The sequence below is a fragment of the Antechinus flavipes genome, chromosome 5 (genome assembly GCF_016432865.1).
Source record: "Antechinus flavipes isolate AdamAnt ecotype Samford, QLD, Australia chromosome 5, AdamAnt_v2, whole genome shotgun sequence".
NCBI lineage: Eukaryota > Metazoa > Chordata > Mammalia > Dasyuromorphia > Dasyuridae > Antechinus > Antechinus flavipes.
In genome coordinates this window covers 235586195-235613024 of record NC_067402.1, presented here as the reverse complement: position 1 = coordinate 235613024, position 26830 = coordinate 235586195, and the positions used below count along the sequence as shown (strand labels likewise).

Here is a 26830-nt window from a genome sequence, read left to right as displayed (position 1 = left end):
ATGTAGAGACAGTTTTAGCTACTTCATATTATTAAAAAGCCATAACATTCTCAACCCTACTACTTTATTGTTTCTCTCTTGGGATCATTTTGGAGATCTACATAAGACATGACTGCTTTCAAAACCTTTCCCTTTCCTTGAGGCTCTGAGATAATGTAATGGATAGGACACTCTTGGGGCACAGAGGGCCCAGGTAAGAAGTTTGTGTTGACACAGGGCTCAGGGGTTGTGGGCCCAGGCAGGAAATCTGTGCTAGCTTGGAGATAAGGAAGTTTTACGTAATAGTAGTTTCCCTGACAGAAATGAGACCTGGAGCTTGCAAAGATTGCTGACAATAACTCAGGTCAAAGAGCAAGTCACAGTGATCCAAAAACATGCTTGTCCCAAGAAGTGCTCTGTCATCAGGATGTGAGCTCTGTGACTTTCCTGATTCAGCCACATCAGCATAAGGTTCTTTTTCGGAGTCTCTGACCTTTCCTGAATCATCCATGTCAGCATAAGCTTACTTCCTTGAGGTTGGTGTGGAAAGGGGATATAAGAAGGAACCAAAGATTATAAAGGAAGGCAGAAGAACGTGCCACTAATAAAGAGCATATTGATTTCATCTCTTCTGGCTTGTGACTCTCTTTGGTGAACATGGCTGGCTCATATCCAAATGCACACTGAAGCTTGAGAGAAGGAGGTAAGGCCTGGCTGCCCACAGGTGTAGCACCTGGCAAGTGGCGCTCAAACAGGGACACACAGGTGAGGGCAGGAAGGGACTGGGACCCTGCAGGAAGTGCAGGAAGGCAAAGAGAGTTCCTCGCTAACATTGCCAGGTGAGAAGATGGGGAACTCAATACCTGTGATCAAGCCAAAGGAAAATGAGATATGGGATAGGAAATTATATAAAGTTATTAAGAAACAAGGAGTCACTTTGCTCCTAAAAGATCTAAGAGCATTTATTGTTAAAATTCAGACTGTATCCCCATGGCTCGCTGACTCAGGAGTGGATAAGGCAAAATGGAAAGTTGTAGGAGAACAAATGACTAGCTATGAAAAAAATGCCCCTGAATGCTGGATGATAAAGATTTTATAATATTTAGCCTGTCAGAGCTGCAGTTGAAGGGGCTAGAGGCCCACAATGCAGCTTTGCCACAGAGGGCCAAACTGAAAGTAAAATAAACCTCAGTGAAATAGCTTTGGAAAAAAATGAGGAACTATGGCCACCACCCCCTTCTAGCCAGCACACCCTCTTAACTATAACCTGACTTAAAAATAGAAACCTCTCTTCCTGGAAAAAGATTAGAATCCATAGCAGATAGAGGAGGAGAAAAGGTCATCCCCAGCCATCCCACTTTAACCACAGCTGCAAAAATAGAAGTTCCTACTGAAAGGGAAAAATCTGGACTAGAAAAAGTGGTAGAACAAGCTTGTGAGAAAGAGGAGGATGTGGAAGGATGGGGAATTTGTTTGGTTTAGAAACATAAGACCCACAAACCCCAGGTGGAGTACGCAGGGAACATACAGCCATTCCTTGGAAACATATCAAGGATCTGAAAATGACAGTAGCTCATTATGGCCCTTTGTTTTAACTTAGAGCAATTGTCCCTGATGTTTATTCTTTGCCCTAATGATTGGAAAATACTCCCTCACCCTTATCTCTCTCTCCCAGATCAAGTGATCATATGGCGTTCTGTTGCAGAATAGGCTAAACAGGAAGCAATGAGACATGGGAACGGAGCACAGCAAGTTTTGGCTGCCCTATCAGGGACAGGTCAATATGAAACTACAGCTGCACAACTGCAGTACCTGTCTGCCAAATAATACATTAGTGATTGTGCCAGAAAGGCATAGGCTAAATTAGTAGGAGAACAGAGTGATAGAAAAAGTATGGCTCAAATTAAACAGAACTCAAAAGAACCTTTTCCTGACTTTGTTGCCTGCATGCAGGAAGCTTTGTGGCCTGATTCATGGGACCTGTAGAAGGTGCAGAGAAAGTGCTAAAAATGATGTTACCAGAAAACGCTAATCCTGATTATAAAAAGGCTATGATTGTCTTACCCATGAATATAGGAATAGAAGATATGATGAATAGGTGTGAAAAAGTAGGATCTGATGTATATCAAGCTGAATTGCTTGCTGGGGCCATTCACACCAATAAGAGGGAAGAGAAAAAATGCTATGGGTGTGGTCAGCCTGGACATATCAAGTGGGCAAACCAAAGCGTCCTTTAGTCACATGTTTTAAATGTGGCAAAAGTGGACATTATGCCAAACAATGCAGAACTAATTAAAAAAAAAAAAAACAACAGGGACACAGGGTGAGGTACCCTTTGCAGGTTCCTTACCAAAAATGGAACACAAGTCACAGATCTACCCCACTCAAATGTTAGAAGAAGAATACAAAGTATTGATGAACCAAAAACATCACTAAACCCATATACAGCATAGGGAAATATCGAGTACCCTCATTAACTACAGTGGAAGTTCCTATAAATTCTCTCCCTATGTCAGCATAAACTTCTTGCCTGGGCCCTTTGGGCCCCAACAGAATACTCCCATAAGATCCTGATGGCTCCCTAGTAACTTCCTATGCCATTTTATACCCATAAGAGACTACACAAACCAAAGAGCTTATTTTCCTAATTCTGGCTTTTCATTATAGCCAGATGGACTTTCTGCAGAGTTTATACTGACTCTAAATATGACATTGGAATATTTCATTCTGCCTTGCCTTCTGCGTCTATTGGCATAATGCTAATTGCTCCTCTTACCATCTCTGATCTACTCACTGTTCAAAAGGCAAAATTATAGAATGAGAAGAAGTGAAAAGTGCAGAGGTACAAGTGTCCTACCAATCAGAGAGAAGAGACAATAGGTTAGAATAATATTTATCGGCTTTCTTAAATTGTTAGTCTAGGGATGTGATGTTCAACCTCCATATGATTTCTCATCACTGTCTCATTATTGGGAGGAAGGTGGACTCCAAGTTTTATATCCAAGGTTTGACTCGCTCTTCACCAAATACCAATTCTACAACAAAGACACATAATGATTATCAAAGAAATCCATTTATCTCAGAGATATTGAGAAACAAATGTCTTACTCTGAGGTACTGTTTCAAACCTTACAAATTGACTACAATGACAGCAAAAGATAATGATAAATGTTGGAGGGGATGTGGGAAAACTGGGACACTAATACATTGTTGGTAGAGTTGTGAACTGATCCAACCATTCTGGAGGACAATTTAGAACTATGCTCAAAAGGTTATCAAACTGTGTATACGTTTTGATCCAGCAGTGTTTATTATATTAGGCATATATCCCAAAGAGATCATAAAGGAGGGAAAGGGACCCACATGTGCAAAAAATGATTGTGGAAACTGGAAACTGAATGGATACCCAGCAACTGATGACTGAATAAGTTATGGTATATGAATGTTATGGAATATTATTGTTCTATAAGAAACAATCAGCAGGATGATTTCATAGAGGCCTGGAGAGACTTACATGAATTGATATTAAGTGAAATGAGTAGAACCAGGAGATTGTTGTACAAGGCAACAACAAGACTATATGATGATCAATTCTGATGAATGTGGCTCTTCTCAGCAATGAGACGATTCAGGCCAGTTCCAATGATCTTGTGATGATGAGAGCCATCTATATCCAGAGAGAGACTGTGGGAACTGACTGTGGATCACAATATAGCATTTTCACTTTTGTTGTTGTTTGCTTGAATTTTATTTTCTTTCTCATTTATTTCCATTTTTGGTCTGATTCTTCTTGTCCAACAAGATAATTGCACAGATATGTATGCCTCTATTGGATTTACATATATTTTTACCATGTTTAACATATATTGAATTACTTGCCTTCTAAGAGAGGGGGTGAAAGGAAGGGGAAGAAATTGGAACACAAGATTTTTCAAAGATCAATGTTGAAAAATTATCCTTGCAAATGTTTTGAAAATAAAATGTTTCAATAAAAAAAGAGAGAAAAGAAAAGAAAAAGCTTTTAAAAAATCTAATTTATGGCGGGGATGGGTGCTAGATCCCCTTTCCCAAATTAACTAATCAGAGACATCGTCAGATACAAAGAGAAAGCATTTATTTAGTCCCTGCAGGGAGAGGCCCAGACACACACCTGGGAGTCACCCCAACTCCCTCCATATGCTCCTAGAATCTGACTAGCTTCTGGCTTGTCCAAGATTTAAAAAGCAAAAGACCCAATCCTTTTCATTAGATAAACTAAAAGGATGTAACCATCCTTGACCTGCTTCCTGTGGGTCATGCCAGTTCCTGTGGGTCATATCACTTCCTATGGATCTGACCTTTAGAGACCATGTGACTCCCTGGAACCCAGAGTTCAAGACTGGGAATAGGGATCATGTGATTTCCTGAAAGCTGAGACCCAAGACTTCATCTTCCCCTTCTGGGTATAGGGATCATGCAATTTAGCCTAGTCTCATAAACTAAGAAAACTTTATTCAATCAGTCCCATTCAATGGCTTCCTTCTTTACATTTCCTTTCCTTTGTTCTACATCAGCCTAATCTTTAGGTTTCATTTCTTAGGTTTCAGTTTCATTTCTCTTCATTTTTCTAATTTAAGTTTCATGTCTCTGATTTTTTTAACTGTGGAAACTAAACCCTTATAATTCTCATGGTAGAAAAACAGAAATCAGAGAAAGTATACATAGGAGAACATATACCAGACAATATAGAAGCAAGGTAACAACTCAATCAAGTGAAAGAGACCTGGAATTCACCCAAAGAGGAGTTTCTCAAAGTCCCTAGTGTAACAAACTAGGGATAGGAATATGATGGAAGTGACCTGTTCCTCTCAGGTTGACATCATCCCCGAGTCTTTTCCTTTAGCTACCTGATCTATAGTTGATTTTGTTAATTTGAACCTCTTGAAGCATGTAGCATGAAGGTGAGGACAATAACATGATAGTTATCTTCAAGTATTTGAAGGCATATTATCTAGGGGAGAGAGCAGAGGGAATGAAGAGAGAAAAAAAATTGAAACACAAGGTTTTGCAAGAGTGTGTAGAGGATCGATATTGAATAAATCATGTACAGTAAGAATCTGGCCCAGGTATTATTTGAGACCTGCTCTCTGTAAAGGTGAATAATTTAAAACTTTGACTCACTACCTGCCCTAACAATGACTGAAAGATAAATTTAGAATAATGATGGAGAATGCATGTGACAGGAACAAAGCATCATAACTATGCTATTTACGACTGTTTTGATGAATACATTGGTATGATAATTTCTGCTACTTACAGTTCTGTTTTGACAAATACCTTGGCATTGATAAGCATCACAACTATGCTATTTACAACTCTGTTTTGATAAATACATTGGTATTGATAATCATTGTTATTTACCAGCCTGTTATAATAAATATCTTGTCATTGCTAATTAAGGTAGAACTGAAATGGCAAAGTATGGTTTATTCATTAACCCTGGAATGTATATGCATCACCTGGAGGTAGTTAGTGTTAATGTAGCACTAGTTTAAAGTATATAAATCCTGGCTCTCAGATTAATAAACAAAGATTGGAATGCATATCTTCTGTCTGGCCTCAAATATTCAGTTCAGATTCACACTCTCAGTATTCACTGGAGTTGGACTCCCACAAGAATGTTGAAAACTAGCTGTCCATGTGCCAAGAAAATTTGTTCAGTATATTACCAAGGGGATTCTTTTTCAAAAAGTTTAAATTAAAATATTCTTAGATCCTTTCAAATTCTTGAATTTTTGTGGTTATGTAAGAACAACTATAAGTATTAGGTAGACTAATTACTATAGTAATAGTGATCAGTGATCAATAGTATTCATATGTAATTAGTTTACCTAATATTTTATAAAACAAAAGGCATCATACTGAAATGGACAAAGACCTGGCCTCCCCTCCCCTCCCTCAGTCTTAGGGCCTGGGGCTGGCAGAGAAGGGTCTGCTCAGTTAGATTAGGGAACTTCTTTTGCACTTCAAAGTGCCAGATCAACAATGCTCCCAAGGATATCTGTTCCATGAGGGTGGTCACCCAACCCTGATCCCTATCTATGTTAAAGCATCTGCCATTGCATCTTTTGTCCTGTAAAGTGGAGTCACTGTTTAATGTCAAAATGTGCCAGCAAGGGTGAACAAGAATACTTATAAGACTGCCCCTACTTCAGTTGGGGACTGACTCATGCCAGAATCCTACTGGAGGTCTGTCCTGGCCATGCACACCATCTAGGCCAGTTACAAATAAATTATTTCTAAATTATGAATTACTATGGCTGTCTTGAATTTTATTGCCTGGGCTATTTCACTTGGAGGTCCCCCGAGATAAGCCTTTGGCCAGTCCCTCTCCCTGGAGGGTGAAAGAGATTATGGATCCTAGGGGATGGCCACCGAGAGACCTTCCTCGGCCTCTAGTATTCAGTAATCTCTTTTCTGCGGACCAGGAGAGTGAGACCCAAATTTTGAATTTGGTCCAAAATTGGCATAAAGCATTCTAAAAGCCAGTTCTGGTTATTTTGAGGGGCCCCTGCAGCTGCAGCTGCCTAACTATCCTGCATCCGCCTGTCTGGTCTGGTGAGTACTCTGGTATCTGTGCAAGTGGGCCTATGTACACAGTGTTTGACGGTGACCCTTGCTGGCTCTTCATGGGACGCCATCGTAAGAGTCCTGACCTGGTTCTGGAAGACTAGTCTGTATGTTCTGTATGTTCTGTGTGATTTGTCTGTCTGTTTTGTTGGTTGCTGTTGGTTGTGGTCTATGTTCTATGTGTTCTGTGTGATTTGTCTGTCTAAAAGCTTTGTTAACAACGTTGCAACAGTGCTTAGTTTAAAATTGTGATTTCTAACTTTTAATCTGTTGCACTAATTCATAAGCAAAAAGCAGCAATAGGATTTAAAAAAATATAAAAAGTGAAAATGGAGATCTGCATGTGTCTGTGTGTGTGTTTGTTTGCTTTGTATTTTGTGTTCTGTGTTAAAAATTAGCAAGTTTGTAAGAAATAAGAATTCAGCCTCTGTGTTACAGGCTTAGAAAATATCAAAAAGTTTGAAAAATCTTTCTCTCTCCCTCTCTCTGTCTCTGGCTGACTGCAGCAGCCTGTGAGAAAAAGGGAGAAAAGGGAGAGAAAGAAAGAAATTTTAAAATAAATAAATAAATAAAATAGATTGAAAAGGATTTGAAAGTTTGGAAAGTTAAATATATATATATATATATATATATTTATATATAGAAGAGCAATGTGCTAACATTTAAAGAAAAGAAGTTTGAATGGAATATCTAGGTATTCTTTGTGAAGGCAGAGAACAACACTAAACGGGCTTGGAAGTTCACAGAAACCTCTTTGGATTTTGGAAGGGAAAAAGGGAATTCAAGGTGAAACAAACTTCTCTCTAGGGATGGAGGTCCTGGAAAAAGCCCCTCGTCTGTTTGCTGATTTAAGAGCTTTGTTAAGTTTTAAGAACAATGATTTAGAAATTTGGGAATTGGTTAAATTTTTTTAATTTGTAAGTGAATGGAATTGGCCTTAGCCAATTAGTCTTTCCTGGAAGGAATTTGATTAAGAATTTTGGGATGATTATGAAAAAAATTGTGAGAAATGATTTTGCTATATAGTCTTTGAATGCTAGATTTGTTTATTCTGAGTATAAGATCTTGGATATTGATAACTTTCTTAAAGGAAGAAAGAAAAAAGAATAGAATTCCAATTTAGCCTGGGCTCGGTCATGGAAGCTCTGCCTAAAGATGCTAATTATTGTCAGATAACACTCAGGTAGAATAAGAAAAAAGCATTTGTAAGTGCTCTGTATTAGTTTGGTTCAGAGTTTGTTACCTTCTGAAATATATTGAGTTATTTGGCAACATAAATTATACTTTAAATCCAGCTCTGCTGGACATGTGTAGGTTTTATGGAAATTTGGGCTATTCACTATGGTGTGAATCTTACAGATTTTTGAAGGAAAAAGGAAAGAGGCATGCAGGTGATTTAGGAAGGATTGATTTGTAGGGGCAATCAGAGGTTTGTATGGTTTTAGGAAGGTGAAAGACTTTTGGGAGTAGGTGAAGAGGTGGGGGAGGGAGCCACACAGTCTTCTGCTACTTTACCAAAGATAGGAAAGTTCTTTAAGGAGATTGTCCAAGTATGTAGCCAGGGAGAAAGAGAAAGTTGAAAATGGGGGGATTTGGGAAGAAACCTGATGTTGGGAAACTGATGGGCTAAATCTTGAAAAGGATCCCCATGTAGAAAATTGAGTGGAGAAGCTGAGGGAAGTTTTTTCCTAGGGGGCAGAAGTGGAGGAAGGGTGGCCACGTGGAATCCTCTCCTCCCCTCACCCCTCTAAGTGTGTTCCTGCGTTTTTTTCTTATCTGATTACTGCCAGTGCAGCAAACTGTGATTTTTTTTTAAAGGAACATGCTTACTTTTAGGTTAATTGATTGAATATTTGTTTCTTGATACATACAAGTTTTCTTGGTTGAGGAATATGGTCATAAATGTGATCCATACTTTGGTAGGAATATTTCTAAAAGTTTGATTTCTATGTTAAAAAAACCTTCTTGAATTCTTTTATGTGGAATTGGGTATTCTGTATAAGTTTAAATTGATTGTATTAGATCATCCTGAGGTTATTTAAAGGGCCTCTGAAAATAGTAGTTTTTTTCTTTGTCCTTTTGAAAATGTTTCTGTTATGGACAATATGCAATTTGGGATGTTTTTCTGTGTATTGGGTGTTTTAAAAGCAAAATGGTTTGTATGTATAATGTTCACTCATGTAACATCTACTTAGATATGATAATTGTTCTAAGTTGTGAACTTACTGAGACAAAATTTCTTTCTGTTATTACTATAAGGTTATGGTAACTCTTTGTTTAAGATTTATCAAAAATTTGATTAATGAAATCTGTTATTGGAAATAAAATTTCTTGGGTTTATAGTTAATTAGTTAATGCTATTTGGGAGTTTTAGAGCTCCCCCCTCTTACAGTTAGTGGGACAATTGACTGGAATAAAACTGGGTTAAGGCTATTTTATTCTGTTTGTGCTGAAGGTTGAGTTTTAACTGCTTATGTTATGTTATAATTATGTTCTTGCATTTTTCCTTCTGTAACTGATCTCTATAATCAGAGCAATGGTCAATAGGAACTGTTAATGCAATTCAATTATGTCATGCCTTGCTATTTTCAGTCTGGTTATATGTAATCATTGTATCCTAAATGCTTGGGCAACTAAGTATTTCGCCTGGTCATCTGTCTGTTACTGTGTTTTGTTTCTTTAAGGTTTCTAAATGATAAGAGGACAATTAATAATGGTCTGTAAGACTGCATCCTTTTGCCTGGCCTGTAAAGCAAACTCATCTCTTCACATAGGAAACAATTTATTTTGGCCTCCTCATCTTTTGCAGCAGTCTGGTGAACTGAGTCTTTTTATCTGAGACTGATCTAATCTTTCTTTGTTAGATTTGTGTTTATGTTCTAGATGTTGGTCAAATTACAGATATTGGCTTGCTTTTGGAACTTGGATCAGCTTTGATTGTCAGCATGACACAACTGCTTTCTCCATGGAATGAGAGCCTCCTATCACTTCACAGACTGAAGCAGCAGTTTTAAATGAGACCATGGACTGGACCCTGCATCGAGTGTACTTTGGACTGATATAAGGGACTTTGGGAATGGTTGATGACTGTTACACCTTGCCTGGATCATCTATTACTGTGTGTTTAAGATTTGGGATGGGATTTGTTAAAACTGTGTACTTATTGCTGTTAATGTTTGAGGGATTTTTAGAAAATGCTACTGTACTAGTCTGTTATGTATAGGGATTTTGATTCGCTCTTGGGATTTATATGGGGAATAGTCATTTGATAATTCCTTTCCATGAGAAAAAAAGGGGAGGAAGAGATAGAACATTGGAGAAACTGGTGTATTTTTTTCAAAATACCTGAAAGAATGGGAACCCCTAGCTCCTATTCATTTTGCCTTAGGCATTTCTGCCCCACTCCGTATCTCACTAGTTCAGATTGAATTTGGCTTTAGAATCCCTTATTTTGTTAAAATTGCCCTGGCAGACTCAGTTTTTGGGATTATTATTATTTTTTTTTTTTTAGAAAAGTTTTAGAAATCAGACACCTGTCCTGGGACTGGCAGTCTCTCTGATCTGTTTTTTTTTTCAGTCCTGTAACCCCAGTTCATTAATTAGTACCACAGCATTTCAAAGGACCTAAAAGTTTGGGGTTTGCCTGCCGGGATGATCTAACTGTGCATAATCTGCTCTGCAATCTGATCCTTTCTGCAGCCCTGTTTCTCTGGTCGGGGACAGGTGGAGCTACTACAGCCTCACCCTTCTCCCCTGAAGAGATCTGCCCCTCTGAATGGACTTGGGGCTTGAGCCCTTGGCCCTGCTACTCTGTTGTCAGTGACTGAATTAAGTGCACAAATGACCACAGACCTAACTTACAGCTAACTGCCCATCTCAAACTGGATTCTCTGGCTGAGATGGTGTCTCAACTATAGAGAACCTGACATGCTTGCAACAGGGAGCCTTTGTACTGCTGTTAACTCTGGGGTTATCAGGGAGAGACTTGTCCTTGCATTTTTCTAGTTTTATTTAATGTTGGGCCACAGTTCTCTTTAAGTGTCCTGACTCAGTTTCCCTAAGTTATTCTGTTTCAAGTTTCCTTAACTGTTCTGCCTGATCCTCTTAGTTGCAAACCCTGCTTCTGATTCATTAAGGACTGAGGGCCATTTGCTCTAGATTATAAAATGTTAATGTGAGACTCAAGATAAGGGGAGTCCAGATTTCCTGGCTCCTATCAGAATGTCCAGTGTCTCCCACCACGCTGTCAGAACCAGATCCATAATCTGTTCCCACTCTCTATGTTCTGATTCTGCCCCTGCCTTGGTTTACCCCTGTGGTTGTACCGTGTGTATATATGTCATTGAGAACTCACATTCACCACTGGATACTTTGAGAATAGAGTCCTGTCCAGTCAATCAAACTCTCCAGTTGATGGAATGTTGGGAATTCTCTGATCTCTGTCTTGCCTCGTTTTCTCCAGTCTTACATTTGCCTTGTTAGTTCTCGGGTCGATGCAGACATTAGGACCCTAGAGGGTCTCCTTACTCATCTAGGAAGGTCAGTGGGCTCCCTGGCAGAAGTTGTGTTACAGACCTGCTGTGGGTTAGATCCGCTGTTTGTGAAGCAAGGGGTCTGTGCATGGCACTGGGAGCATCTTGCTGCTTCTATGCAAATCTGTTGGGTATTATTAGGGAATCTCTTGCTTCTCTGTGTAAGCAGTTAGGTGACCGGGAGGTCAGTACTGAGGATTCAATTGGTCACTCTATGACTGGCTGACCACCCTCCTCTGGAGGTACAGGCCCAGTCCTCTTGTTCCTTTTCCTCCTCCTCATAGCTCCTGGCATAAGAAAGTGCCTCATCTCTTACATTCAGGATCACATATAGATCCTGGAACTTTTCCCTCTTAAGATGGCTTATTCCTGGTTGGCCTCAGATGAGTCACAACTATGAGCATAAAAAGGGGGAGTGAAATGGACAAAGGACTGGCCTCCCCTCCCCTCCCTCAGTCTTAGGGCCTGGGGCTGGCAGAGAAGGGTCTGCTCAGCTAGATTAGGGGACTTCTTTTGCCCTTCAAAGTGCCAGATCAACAATGCTCCCAAGGATATCTGTTCCATGAGGGTGATCACCTAACCGTGATCCCTATCTATGTTAAAACATCTGCCATTGTATCTTTTGTCCTGTAAAGTGGAGTCACTGTTTAATGTCAAAAATGCCAGCAAGGGTGAACAAGAATGTTTATAAGGCTGTCCCTACTTCAGTTGGGCACAGAACCATGCCAGAATCCTACTAGAGGTCCGTCCTGACCATGCACATCATCTAGGCCAGTTACAAATAAATTATTTCTAAATTATGAATTACTATGGCCATCTTGAATTTTATTGCCTGGGCTATTTTAATACCTGTAACAGCTACAAAGTTTTCAAGGTTCTCTTTTCTTTTTTTTTTTTCTTTTTGCTGAGGTAATTGGAGTTAAGTGACTTGTCACTCAGCTAGGAAGTATTACCTTTCTGAGACCAGATTTGAACTCAGGTCCTCTTGATTTCAGGGCTGGTGCTCTATCCACTGCACCACCTAGTTGCCCCCTTTTCTTTCTTCTTTATTTAAAAAGGGTTTATCTAGTGCTCCACTGATACACATCTCACCCCTCTTTATGCTGTAACATTTTTCTACTTTTCAATCACCTGACAATCACTAAAATTCGCTTCTTATTTCTTCAGATTCTTTTTGCTTTTCAAAATATTTCTACTGCTACTTTGAAGAACACTTCATTTTCCCTTATAAATTAAAAAGGCACTCAGGATCAAACTGAAGTGGGTTGTAGTCTCTTTAAGAAACTGTATTTCCTATTGATCTGTGATTCCTTTCAGATTCCCAGCCCCTCCTGGCTGAGGCATATCCTCCCCAGACAAGTTGTCTTTTCAGGATGCCAGAGCCTTTGATTCAATTACAAATCCTGGTCAAAAAGCAACTCTTTGAATTCCAATAGGAGATCCAGGCTTGTCCCAGCCCCTATTCAAATTTGCTTGGGCCACCCAGTCCCCACTGGTTCTGATCTGCTCGGGCTTCCCAGCCCCCACTAAGATACCCAATATAATAAGCTTCCATCAACTAAAGTCTTTGCAGATGGACCTTGGTAGCTCCCTTTACTGCCAGGACCTTCTGTGTACTGAGAACTTCATTCTCAGTGCAAAATTCCATTTTCCATAGATCTGCCACTATGAAGTTAGTCTCTGGTTAAACTGATTTTTTTTTTTAATTATAGCTTTTTATTTACAAGTTATATGCATTTTACAGCATTGACAATTGCCAAACTTTTTGTTCCAATTTTTCCCCTCCTTCCCCCCACCCCCTCTCCTAAATGGCAGGATGACCAGTACATGTTAAATATATGAAAATATAAATTTTTTAAAAATTTTTATTTAATAATTACTTTATATTGACACTCGTTTCTGTTCCGATTTTTTTTCCCTCCCTCCCTCCATGCCCTCCCCTAGATGGCAAGCAGTCCTTTATATGTTGGATATGTTGCAGTATATCCTAGATACAATATATGTTTGCAGAACCGAACAGTTCTCTTGTTGCATAGGGAGAATTGGATTCAGAGGGTATAAATAACCCGGGAAGAAAAACAAAAATGCAGATAGTTCACATTCGTTTCCCAGTGTTCTTTCTTTGGGTGTAGCTGCTTTTGTCCGTCATTTATCGAAAATATAAATTAAATACAAAATAAGTTTACATGTCCAAACTATTATTTTGCTGTACAAAAAGAATTAGACTCTGAAATATTGTACAATTAGCCTGTGAAGGAAATTAAAAAAAAAAAAATGCATGCAGGCAAAAATATAAGGATTGAGAATTCAATGTATTGGTCCTTAGTCATCTCCCAGAGTTCTTTCGCTGGGTGTAGCTGGTTCAGTTCATTACTACTCCATTGGAACTGATTTGGTTCATCTCATTGCTGAAGATGGCCAAGTCCATCAGAATTGATCATCATATAGTATTGTTGTTGAAGTATATAATGATCTCCTGGTTCTGCTCATTTCACTCAGCATCAGTTCATGTAAGTCTCTCCAGGCCTTTCTGAAATCATCCTGCTGGTCATTTCTTACCGAACAATAATATTCCATAATATTCATATACCACAATTTATTCAGCCATTCTCCATTTGATGGGCATCCACTCAGTTTCCAGTTTCTGGCTACTACAAAGAGGGCTTCCACAAACATTCGTGCATATACAGGTCCCTTTCCCTTCTTTAAGATCTCTTTGGGATATAAGCCCAGTAGTAACACTGCTGGGTCAAAGGGTATGCACAGTTTGATACATAGTTCCAAACCGTTCTCCAAAATGGCTAGATGTATTTACAATTCCACCAACAATGTATTAATGTCCCTGTTTTCCCACATCCCCTTCAACATTTTGCATTATCTTTCCTTGTCATTCTAGCCAATCTAACAAATGTATAGTGGTATCTCAGGATTGTCTTAATTTGCATTTCTCTGATTAATAATGACTTGGAGCATCTTTTCATATGGCTTGAAATAGTTTCAATTTCTTCGTCTGAGAATTGTCTGTTCATATCCTTTGAACATTTATCAATTGGAGAATGGCTTGATTTCTTATAAATTAGTCAATTCTCTATGTATTTTGGAGATGAGGTCTTTATCAGAACCTTAGACTGTAAAAATGTTTTCCCAGTTTATTGCTTCCCTTCTAATCTTGTCTGCATTAGTTTTGTTTGTACAAAAACTTTTCAATTTGATATAATCAAAATTTTCTATTTCGTGATCAGTAATGATCTCTAGTTCTTCTTTGGTCATAAATTCCTTCCTTTTCCACAGGTCTAAGAGGTAAACTATCCTGTGTTCATCTAATTTATTTATAATCTCATTCTTTATACCTAGATCATGAACTCATTTTGACCTTATCTTGGCGTATGGTGTTAAGTGTGGGTCAATGCCTAGTTTCTGCCATACTAGTTTCCAATTTTCCCAGCAATTTTTATCAAACAGTGAGTTCTCCTCCCAAAAGCTGGGGTCTTTGGGTTTGTCAAACACTAGAATATTAAGGTTATTGACTGTTTTGTCCTTTGAACTTAATCTATTCCACTGATAACTAATCTATTTCTTAGCCAATACCAAATGGTTTTGGTAACAACTGCTTTATAATATAATTTTAGATCTGGTACAATTAGGCCACCTTCATTTGATTTTTTTTCCATTAATTCCCTAGAAATTCTTGACCTTTTGTTTTTTCATATGAACTTTGTTGTTATTTTTTCTAGGTCTTAAACTGATTTCTATCTAACAATAAGCTTTCATTTTGCAACTTATATTCTGGAATGAATTAATTCTTTCACTCCTAAACCTGCGACCAATTTAAAGGGGATTCTTAATAATTCTCTTATAGCTACTACCTCTAGATTACCAGGAATCTAGACCCCCCTAAACCTCATCAAACCACTGGAGAATGACAGTTGTAAATTTTCAGTGTTAGAATTTATACCTTGGAAATTAGCAAATCACAGTAACCCAAACCCCAAAACTTATTTGTAAGGTAGTCTCCATTCAAAGTCCTCTACATGATGGGATGAATATTATACATGATACTAACCCTACTTTAGGTTGCTGGCAGGAAAACAAGACTCTGGGAAGAAATCATTATATAAAACTTCAATTACAATCCTATTCCCAGTCTATTATACTAGAGGCAATGGTGAACTTTCCCTTAGGTGAGATCTAGTATTCTCTCTCTTGGTAGAGTTGAATTACCTCACTCCCAATGGGAGAGCTCCCTTGCTCTCTTTTGTCCAATATATATTCTATGTATACATTATCTGATTTCTGTTTTGCTATCAATGTGGGGTTCTTTCTTTCTTTCTTTTTTCTCTCTCTGTCTCTGTCTCCCTTTTGAAACTACTTCCTATGTGTTTTCATTATGGAACTAATATTTTGATGAGAAAGAAATCAAACTTTAGATATAAAGCTTGGGTCCTCCTTTCCCTATTAGAAAACAATAATCAAAAATTTAGTTTGAACCTGAAAACCACATCCCCTTTAATCTTTAAGGACACAGATAGAAATAATTCTAGACCCTTAGCCCCTCTCTCTGAAAAGAGAGTGGCAAAGTTTCTGACCCCAACTTCCTACTTCTTCTCATGGCAGGAAATAAAGTCGTCCTTGGAGAAGGGTGGGAGAAGAAGAGGCTGAAGATGTCTATTCTATCTTCTTTCAAGCTATACAATGACACCTTCATGTTATGTTACATGTGGGAAAAAGTATGTAATTTATTGTTTTGTTGAATATTTTAGATTTAAGCAACAGAGAATGATGGAGAAAATGTGAAAGATGCAGATTAAACTAAAAGTATTGGTTGTACCTTATGTTTTCTCTAGTTGTTAAGCATTTACCAACACCTCTCCAGCCAGTCTTGCCATCTCAGTTTGAAAACTTCTTCTGTGATCTTTTAGCTGATTTCATTTTTTGGTGTCTTCATGTAGTTTTTAGTTTGCCTAGTCTCCAGTGCCACTCTCTCTGGTGGTAGTAATTTCTATGCTTCTTTGGTTCAACTCCCTTGGCACAAACCCTAAGCTCACAATATTTACCTGTGGCTCCAAAAAAGCTGTAGCATGCACAAATGGTCACATAATAGTAAAACTACCTCAGCAGATTGCCCAAACTGGGTTGAAGATAACTAACAAGCCTCAAGTCCATTTCTACCCCAAGCATGTGAAAATCTCTCCTAACAATGAATGGATGAGAACAGTTTTTTCCAATGGCCATGAAGGCAGTTGAAGCAGGTACTGAGAGTGCTTAGAGCTGGGTCAGACATTAAAGATAACAAGGTATTCTACTGAATCCCATATCATCACCAGTTATCTTTTTTTGGAAGTTATTTAATAAATGTCTATTGAATTGAAGTGCTCTTGCTTTATGAAAAAGATTCTTTTTTTTTTTAAAATAGTCTTTTATTTTCAAAATACATGCAAGAATAGTTTTCAATATCCACTCTTGCAAAACCCTGTGTTCCAAGTTTTTCTCCCAACTTTCCTCTACCCACTTCCCCTATATAGCTAACAATCCAATATATGTTAAACATGTATAATTCTTCTATACATATTTCCACAATTGTCAAGCTGCACACAAAAAAAATCAGATCAAAAAGAAAAAAAAATGAGAAAGAAAAAAAAAGCAAACAACAAAAAAGGTGAAAATATTATATTGCATCACCAGTCATTTTGACTTTTGTCTTGCCATTGCATTTTTATGATTCTGGAAGAAAGAGTAAGGCTGACCACTTTGTGCAATTCTGCTTCACTCAAATCCAATTCACAACTAAGTCAAGACATTGCCTAATGATGTCTTTGGTTCACTTTAAAAATGAAGGACAAGGACAAGGACAAGGGGCAGCCAGATGGCACAGAGGATAGAGTACCCACCCTGAAGTCAGGAGGACCGAATTCAAATCTAACATCAGACACTTAACATTTAATAGCTGTGTGACCTTGGGCAAGTCACATAAACTCAATTACCTCACCAAAAGAAAAAAAGAAAGAGAAGAAAATGAAGGACAAACAACAACAATAAGCAATAGTTGCTATCTTTCTCTTTCTCTTCCTCATTGTGTCATAGTCACTCTGCTTCAGGTATATCCTGCTCTAGCCTAATATAAATTGAAGTTCTAAAAACTCCAATGCTGCTTTCTTTGAGAACCAAAGCTCATAGGAAATATCTTTTCCTTAGATGGTATAGTGGATAGAGTGTCAGGTCTAGAGGCAGGAAGACTCATCTTCCTGATTTCAAATCTGATCTCAGACATTTACTAGCTATATGACCCTGGGCAAAGTATTTAATCCTGTTTACCTCAGTTTCCTCCCCTGTCAAATGAACTAGAGAAGGAAATGGTAGACCAAGAAAACCCAAAATGGGGTCATGAAGAGTCAGACAAGAATGAACAACATCACAAGTGCTTATCATTTTTGTCCTATTTTTCCACATAAGATTATTTCAGATACAAATTTCCATATATATATATATGTATATATATAATTTGTTTTTAACTGTTCAACTGCACTTTCACATTAATATGTTATGTATATATATGTTTAAATTGTTCAAACATTCTTTTATTGTTGAACATTCAAGAACATTGACCAATGTAGGAGAAAAAGTAAAAGTTGGTATATTGTGGACATATCATTCTCAGATAAATGGTTCCAGAATTACCAGTCTCACTGTCACCAGTTTTGTTTTAGCCTAGGACTTCCCTTGAGCTGTAGCTCCTCCCATTTGGGTGTCCTTTTGGTCAAATAGTGATGCTGCTGCTTGTCAGTTGTATGAGTAATTTCACCTCTCTGGGACTCACTTTTATCACATATAAAATGAATGGGTTGAACTAGTGACTTTATAAATCTCTTCCTACTATAAATGTATCATCCCATGACAAAGTGTCTTCTATTTCCCAGGATCCCTGTTCTCTATGACTTTCCTTCTCTGCCGCTGATCTATGTTATCAGTGGTTCTTTTTTCCTCTCTCCCGTCTTAGGAATTCCTCTGAACTCTGGATTTTTTCACTCTCAAGAATCTGGCTCCTTATCTTTCTTTTTTTTAATATTGGGATTGACAGTGGCAAAGAGCTAAAGGAGTTCCAGAAGATCCGATATTAATGCTGCTGAAATCAAAGCAAGAAATATATTTATATAGATTTACATGTTTAGGGAATGTTGTTGTTCTCAATGGGGCAGGTGGGTATGTAGATGGTTTACACATCAGGATACCTTAGATTCAGCCGGAGTCAGAATAAGCAAAAGTCCTTAGTCTTTATTATTGGTCTTTAGAGGTAGGATTGAATTGGATGGACGCAGAATCTCCATGACCTTCTTCTTCCTGGTCTACTGCCAAAGTGACTCTGGCTAGTCTTACTCCATCCCCTAGGCCCTCCTACAATTCTCTGTATACACCAATTATTGAGCCAGCACAGGATAGTGAGAAGGGCCATTCCCCAAGCACTGTCCATAAAGTATTATCTAATCGGTAGTTAGCCTTAAGTGCTCGAACCGACCTCAGTGCATTGACTCAAGAGCATCAGCCCTTTACATCACCTGCTTTCTTTTGTTTTAGAACACAGGTGGTCACGCCATCCCTGACTTCTCAGGAAAGGAGGTGAAAACACTAAAAAGGAGATGATTATGCCCTCCCTGACATCTCAGAAAGGAAGATGAAAAGCACCAAAGGGAAGTGGGGATTGCTAGTGGGTTTCTGGGCTGAAGGGTCTTATTAGAAACAGGTATGCACAAACCCATCAGCATGGGAGGTATTACACAAGCACATAGCAATAACGCACAGGCTAATAGTGGTGACTCTCCCCACAGTCAGTGCAGGCTCAATGTGATATAACAAACATGAATTGTACATGCAAATAGTGGTATAACAAACAATACAAATCAACATGGTGTTGTAAAAAATTTTCAGAAGTCCTAGAAGAAGAGTATGTAAACAACGGTCACACATCTTCAGCAGCCAAGAGATAATCCAAAACCAACTTATTGTCCATTGCTTCACATGTCACAGAATCCAATCATCCCCGCAAGTTTCTGAAGTCCTGCAACAGTGTTTTTATGTGTTAGGGAACCCAGTGATTCCAGCAGATTTCGAAGTACTGCAACAGTCTTATCATTTCTCAGAAAATCCAATGATTCCTGAGGGTTTTCAAGTCCTCAACAATCTTATCATGTCTCAGAGAATCCAATGATTCCTGGGGGTTTTGAAGTCCTACAACAACCTTTATTTATGTCTTAGGGATTCCAATGATTCCTGAAGGTTTTGAAGTCCAACAATTTTTGATGTCCATGAGTCAAACGTCATAACTGCCAGGCTCTTTCAGTGATGGGCACAGTCAGAGACAGAACCACCTGATGTTTCTTGAGTCTTCTCCTTCATTTCAAGGGTCTGCTCCATCTCTCCCTGATGGACAAGGCAAATACAGCTTGTTGGCACCCATCTGATTCCTTCTCCATCTGTGGAGATACAAGCAAACCCTCTCCCCCAAGCAGTTAACCTATCTTGTCCCTTTCATTTATGACTTTCTAGGTACCTCCATATTACCTGGCGATTATCTATAGATAGTGGAGCTGTTCGCACTGGACACTGCCCTTCTGGGCAGTCACTTTTTTGTGGCAGTCATTTTTGACAAAGATGCACTGCCGGCAGACAGGTTTTATAACCCACCTGTTTAGATGGTGCAGTAGATAAAGACCCACCTGGGTTATAAAACCTGTCTGCCGGAGCCAGTGCATCTTGTCAAAAATCAAGAAGTTAATGGTATAAAGAGCTAGATTTAGAAGTTCTTTAGGGTTACCTGTGGCTCCCACTTTCTTTTGTTTTTGGAGGAGCATCTTAATGTTTCTGTTTCTTCTCATAAGTATTGCCTGTCCTTAAGGGTAAGCCAGTAATGTGTAAAATCTTATACTATGCACAAAAGGGTGCAAAATGTTTAGAAGTATATGGAGGACCATTGTTTGTTTTTATTGCTTGTGGCACACCCATAATTGCACATGCTTGTATAAGGAATTCAGTGACCACTTGAGCTGTCTCTTTTGCTGCTGGTATTGCAAAAGTAAATCTTGAAAAGGTGTCTACCACAACATGGATAAAAGACAGGCAATCAAAAGATTTATAATGGGTCACATCCATTTGCCAAATTTCATTGGGTCTCAAACCAGGAGGGTTTTTTCCTGGATGAAGTATAGGAGTGTGGAAAGGAATGCAAGCTGTATAGGCTTTTATTATGCTCCTAGCTTCCTCTCTTGTTATTACAAATTGCAAATGTAAAGCTCAAGCAGCCTGATGATATTTAAAATGAGATTCTTGGGCTTCCTCAAATAAAGGCGTATTGGCTAACATGGTTAGAAGGCTTTGACTGCCTTTGAATTACCATCAAAAATAGGACCTGGAAGTCCACTATTAGAGTGGACATGCAAGATATAAATCTTATCTGGATGTTTTCTCACTTGCTCTTGAAGTTCCTTAAAGAGCTGATATATATTAGAGGCTACAAATTTTATTTGGGCTGTGGCAATTCTTTGTACCACACCTACTTAATAGGCCAAATCAGATATTATATTTATATCTCCTGGATAATAAGTAAGAGATAGAATGATTGCATACAATTCATTCTGCTGAGTGGACTGAAAAGGAGTTCTGACTACTCTCTTTATAGTTAAGTCACAAGAATATACAGCACAAATATTATGTTTGGATGCATCTGTAAAGGTAGTTGGTCCTTTAAGAGGAACTTTAGAGACCTTTCCTTCAAAAATCCATCGCCAATTATGTGATAGTCTGGTTATCTTTAATAGAAACCTGTGTGTAAAATTTGGTGTCATGGCTAATAAAATTTGCCTCTCTGGGATGTTTTCACAGCATACATTAATTTGTGCATTAGTATAAAAGATGTATATCTTATCAAGTCTTATCCCAGATAATTGTACTACTCACTTAATGGCCTTTAATAAAATTCTAGCCACAAGCACTGGGTAAGGAGTAAGGCTTTGTTCTGGTTGTGCTGGGAGGTTCACCCATTCTATCACACTGTCTCCTTGATGAAGGACTGCTGTGGGTGTCTCTTGTGTAGCAAAAACTGATATTTCCAAGGGTTTTTGAGTGACTCTTTCAATCACATTGGATAAGGCCAGTTCAACTTTTCTCAAAGCCTCTTGAGCTTCTTTTGTAAGCTGACATGGTGAGTTTAAAGCACTGTCTTCCCTTAAAATGTCATATAATGGTTGCAATTGATAGGTAGTCAAGCCTAAAACTGGACGCATCTATTGGATATCTCCTATCAATTCTGAAAGTCATTTAAGGTGTTTAGCTTCTCTGTTCTTAAGGAAAGTTGTTGTACTATAAATAATTTAGGGTATACTTCATATGCTATGTACAATTTGTAATTCCTTAGTGTTTCTATGGTCTTTTGTAGACATGCTTCTAACATTTGTTCCTCAGGTGCACATCCCAATATATCATCCATGTAATGTAATAACATTACTTTTAGGAATGCTTTTCTTACTGGAGTAAGAGCAGCAGCAATATACATTTGACACAGAGTAGGGCTGTTTTTAATTCCCTGTGGCAAAACTGTCTATTCATATCTTTTATAAAGCTCAGCTAAGTTAATGCTGGGCACTGAAAAGGCAAATCTTTTTGTATCCTCCTTATCTCAAGGGATAGAGTAGAAACAATTCTTAATGTCTATAACCCATAGAGGCCATTCTCTAGGCAACTGAGTAGGAGATGGAAGCCCAAGCTGAAGAGTTCCCATAGTTTCCATCTGTTCATTTACCTTTCTTAAATCAGCCAACATCCTCTATTTTCCAGATTTCTTTCTTACAACAAATACTGGTGAATTACAAGGACTTAGAGAAGGTTGTAAGTGTCCTCAGTCAAGTTGCTCCTGTACTATATCTAATAAGGCCTGAATTTTATTGCTTCCTAAGGGCCACTGTTCTATACACACTGGTGTATCAGTTTTCCATTGGATAGGAACAGGTGAAAGTGTTGGCAGACCTTCAACAACAGCCCTGGCTAAAAAAAATGAAGTACTCATTTTTAACCCTAATTGTTGTAAAATGTCTCTTCCCCACAGGTTGATGGGGATTTTTTCAACTATAAAAGGAGTAAAAACTCCTGTTTCGCCTTCAAAAGTCCTTCTGAAAGGGGTAGCACTAACTTCAGCTGCTATTGATTCTCCTATACCAGACATATAGGTGTCTGCCTTAATCTTTGACCAGTGCTTGGGCCAGTTGGCACCTCCAATGACTGTACGATCTGCACCTGTGTCTACTAATCCTTCTAAAGATATGCCATTTATATAGATAGTGAGCATAGGTCAGTCAGCTGTCACAGCTTCTGTCCAGTATATTCCTGGATTTTGTTCTTTGGAGTCAGAATCTGGGCAACTATTACCAGATTGCCTATTAGGAGTCTGTATCAATAAGCCTGATGCTACTACTTCTCCTGGTTGATAAGTCACACATTGTCTACCTGTATTAGTGACTGGGATGTTATCTACACATTCCCCAGTTTCTCACATCAGTGTATGGATGGACACTGTTTTGTAAGTACACTGAGGAGGTGAAATGATCAAGCCTACTGTGCCTGGAGGCAAGGGATCTATAGGCTGGAGAGGAACAGATTTCACCTCTCCAGAGGGTATCTCAGTTGTCCCAGCTGCATACAGCTCTATTCTCCACAATTGTAATCCCTTTCTCCCATCAGGTTACTTCCTGGTTGGTTGATTGTGTAATCCCTTTCTTCTATCAAATTGCTTTCTGACTGATTGGTCATGTCTGGGTACTGAACTTCTAAGCACTCTCTGGGTGTAGCATTGGCTGCCATCATGCCCCAAATATTTTTTGTCTTGGGCCCTGAGGCTGGGCCCCTCATTCCATTTCCCCGAATCAGTCTACATTCTGAGCCCAATGGAAGTCTCTGTTGTATTTTGGACATGGGGTATTGGGTCTTGTTCTCCCACCCTGTTTTCTCAGTCTGTCTCTATGCCAACATTGAGCTTTCAGATGTCCTATTTTACCACATTGAAAGCATTGACAAGTCTCTCTGGAAGTCCCTTGCCAAAAGGGACCCTGTCTTCCCATGCCTGGCTATAAAAGGCATTTATGCCCACTGTGATACAGCGTCTTATGGTCTCCTCTAAAGGAGCATCCTTGCATAGTCCTAGTATAATTCTTCTACAAATCTCATTACCATTTTCTTTAGCAAGTTTCCTTATCATAATGTCTGTTACTGCATTCTCACCATTAATTCATACAACAGCTGTCTGCAAATATCCCACAAAATCAGCAAAGGGTTCATTTGGTCTTTGTGTTATTTTTGTGAAGGCTTCACCCTTGTCATTCTAATTGGGGAGAGAAGCCCATGCTTTGATAGCAGCAGTAGTAATTTGCTCATATGCTGCTATGGGGTAATTAATCTGTACTGAAATTTCTGCATAAAAACATACACCTATTAGTCACAGGTGAGTGGAGGATTAACTCCACTTTGACTACTTTGTTGGGCTTGTATCCTACAGAGCTCACTATATCCAGAAAGCCACAACAAGTTTTTGTCCAGGTTCTAAGTTTTGTCCATGCCCTTGCTATAGATTTCCAGTCCCTAAGGGTTAAGACTTTATAAGCCAAATTCTGTAATAACATCTTAACATAAGCTGATGTAGCCCCATAAAGAGTGCAAGCCTTTTTCAGGTCTTTGAGGATTTCTATATCAAAAGGAGTGTGTCTTCTACTTTCTTGACCTGAAGAGTTAAACTGTTGAATCACAGGATACATTTCTAGTTTCAGCTCAGCTATATCTTTCCCTTTCTCTGTGGCTTTAAGTACTGACTTTTGCAATCTAGTCATAGGAGGGGGTGATTGCTGGGGGGGAGGTGCTGGTGGTGTCACTTCCCCTCCCACTATTCCTTCTCCCTCCATCCCAGAAGGTGGAGTTGATGGAGGCCTGTCAAGGACCAGTTCTGGTTTAGGCAGGGTTGAAGCTGCCTTGTGAAAGTGAGAATCATCATGCCTTTCATCCTCACTTAACTCCCCATGCTCTCAGGTGATATCACTTTTAATCTGTTCTTTGTCCTCCTCATTTTCTTCACACTTCCTCATCTGGCTGTTCTGAAAATTTTTCTTTTTTTCTATAACTTGCAGGATTCTTTAAGGCCAATTGTATTATGTTGTATATATAGAATGTTTCCTTGGAAATTGAATGAGGACCTTTATCATTGTAGGATTCACATAGTTGCTCTCCTACCAGCTTCCAATTATCTAGCCCTATCTCTTCTTCCTTTAAGAACCAAGGGGACGTGCGTTCTAATGTACCCAAGAGTCTAGCAATCTGCAATCAAGTTATAATTAAGCCTTGTCCATTGATTAACTTAAGCATTCTTTCTAAAGTGCCCCCTCGGGGTGGAGGTGGACATGGGGTTGCGGCTGGGGGAAAATCTTTTCCCAAAATCTGCCCCATTCAGCTAGAAAAGGTTACTAACTTAGCCCTTAACAAAGTAAGTTCCCTGTTTGTCTCTTAAAATACTCATCCTATTTCCTGGTCACCAGAGACTTCTTCAGTGAAATTAGGGTCTTTGATCCACACGTTGAGCACCAAATGTGATGACCTCATTAGCACCCTGGATACCTTAGAATTAGCCAGAGTCAGGATAAGCAAAAGTCCTTAGTCTTTATTAGTCTTTAGAGGTAGGATTGAATTGGATGGACACGGAATCTCCACAACCTCCTTCTCCCTCATCTACAGCCAAAGTGACTCTGGCTAGTCTTACTCCACCCCCTAGTCCCTCCTACAGTTCTCTGTATATACCAATTATCGAGCCAGCACAGGATAGTGGGAAAGGCTATTCCCCAAGCACATGCCCATAGAGTATTGTCCAATTGGTAATTAGCCTTAAATGCTTGAACCAACCTCAGTGCATTGACTCAAGACCTTCAGCCCTTTTCAGTGTTGAGTTTATAGAAGGGAACCAGATGATATTTTGTGGTAAGCTTTATGGGCATAGCACCAAGTGTTGCCTCAGAGCACTTAGGAATCAAATAAAGATGGCTCAATTACATGGGATCAATCTCAGGTGTGATAATCTCATTTACAGAGAGACTATCTTTTATGCGCTTAAATTAGCTGTCTCTTCATCAATATTATGCACCTAATTCATATTGTGAAAAAATCTTTAATACACTCATTCCTATAATGTTTTAAGGATATTGAATGCCTGCTATATTGACATTCACTAAAACTTAAGAGTTGCAAATAATTTTTCAATATTCTTAGGATTATTGTGATAATACAATCTAATTTACAAGATACTATGAGATCATATTTTTCTTTCTTTGTGAATTTATTATCCAGATCATCAAGGAACATAACTTTTCAGGCAAATAAACCCCTCAACTATGACTAAGATGTGTCACTTGTTTGTTGAAAGGTCTACCAAGGAGAAAGCACTGAAATGATATATCCTATCTATCATCTCTTGCCTCTCCCTAATCTAAGATTTCCCTTGTTGATTAAAATAGGTTAACATAGGCAGAAGAGTGATGATAAAGGAACATGAAAACATGTTTGCTCTACATTGTGATACAGATTCAACCAAAATGAATCCCAACTTAACTTTTAAAAATAATATCTAAAATTTTGCCTTCGTAAAGAGATATGATTTTCAATATTTCATTATTAGTGAGTCTAAAAGAGAAAAAGTAACTGTGAGGGAGGATTGGTGAGCATGAGCAGCATGCTTGGCTAATACAATCCACATATGGAAGAGACTGAGGAGCCTGCTTACAGAGAAGCATATAATGGTTTTGTAATGAAAGGGTCCTCTAAACTGAGGCATACACCCAGAAGAATCTGCATTTTCCCTACAGGGAAGATGTTTGGAGAACCTAACATTTCTAAATTCCTCTTTTCCCCAGAGAGGAAGAAAGCTGAGAAAACAATGCTTGTGAAATCAAAAATGATCTTTATTAGGTAAGAAAGTTTCTCAGGAATTTGAGAGTAATAGACAGGCTAACGCTAAAAACACTCAATTTGGGAAAGCAAGAGGATGGTTTATATTATTTTCAGATAAAGGAAGGTGGGAAATGGGCTGGTCCAAAGAGGAAGGGGGTATGGATAGAGAGCTCTACGCATGAAGGGAGGAGTGCCAGAAAGGAATTCCAGGCATGGAGGCACTGACAGTCCAAGACTTGAGTGTAAACAAGATAAAGCAGGATGTCAGATAAGTCAGGATGTCTCTAAGAATCCAAGGCTAGCTGATAGCTTATCTCAAGGCTGGCTTGAGCTAAGCCAGCTGCAGGGTCACTGATTTTGCACTTTCAACTAGATTTCACTCTTGGTCATCACAAAAAGATTGTTGGTTCGACAAATTATTCTGATTACGAATGGGTCAAATCAGTTCTACAAAGCTCCCTTCAGTTACCTGGATAATTAGGGAATAACTGGGGAGCCCAAGCAAATCAAGATAATTAGCATACCCATTTTCACAGCCTGGCTCCCTGGTTTGGAACATGTATTGATATGCTGAAACTGGTACACTGCAGCTTTTGCTGCATGGTGAAGATTTGGTTGTGAAGATTTTTGATTGGTTGTGGACTTCGAACTGTATTATAGTTTAAAAGCACTAATCAGCCAAAGCAAGTCTTTTTTATCTTGTTCATCCTTGCCTGGCTGGCATTCAAGAAAGAGAAGGCGATGCTGTG

The 26830-nt window shown here is 38.8% G+C and overlaps 1 long non-coding RNA gene across 1 annotated transcript; it reads left to right on the top strand.

Moving 5' to 3' along the window:
* Positions 1–398: 398 nt before the first annotated feature.
* On the top strand, positions 399–16489 carry LOC127538937 (uncharacterized). The gene is made up of 2 exons (XR_007947786.1): positions 399–682; positions 15735–16489. It is a non-coding gene; the product is annotated as an uncharacterized LOC127538937 (long non-coding RNA).
* The last annotated feature ends 10341 nt before the right edge of the window (positions 16490–26830 follow it).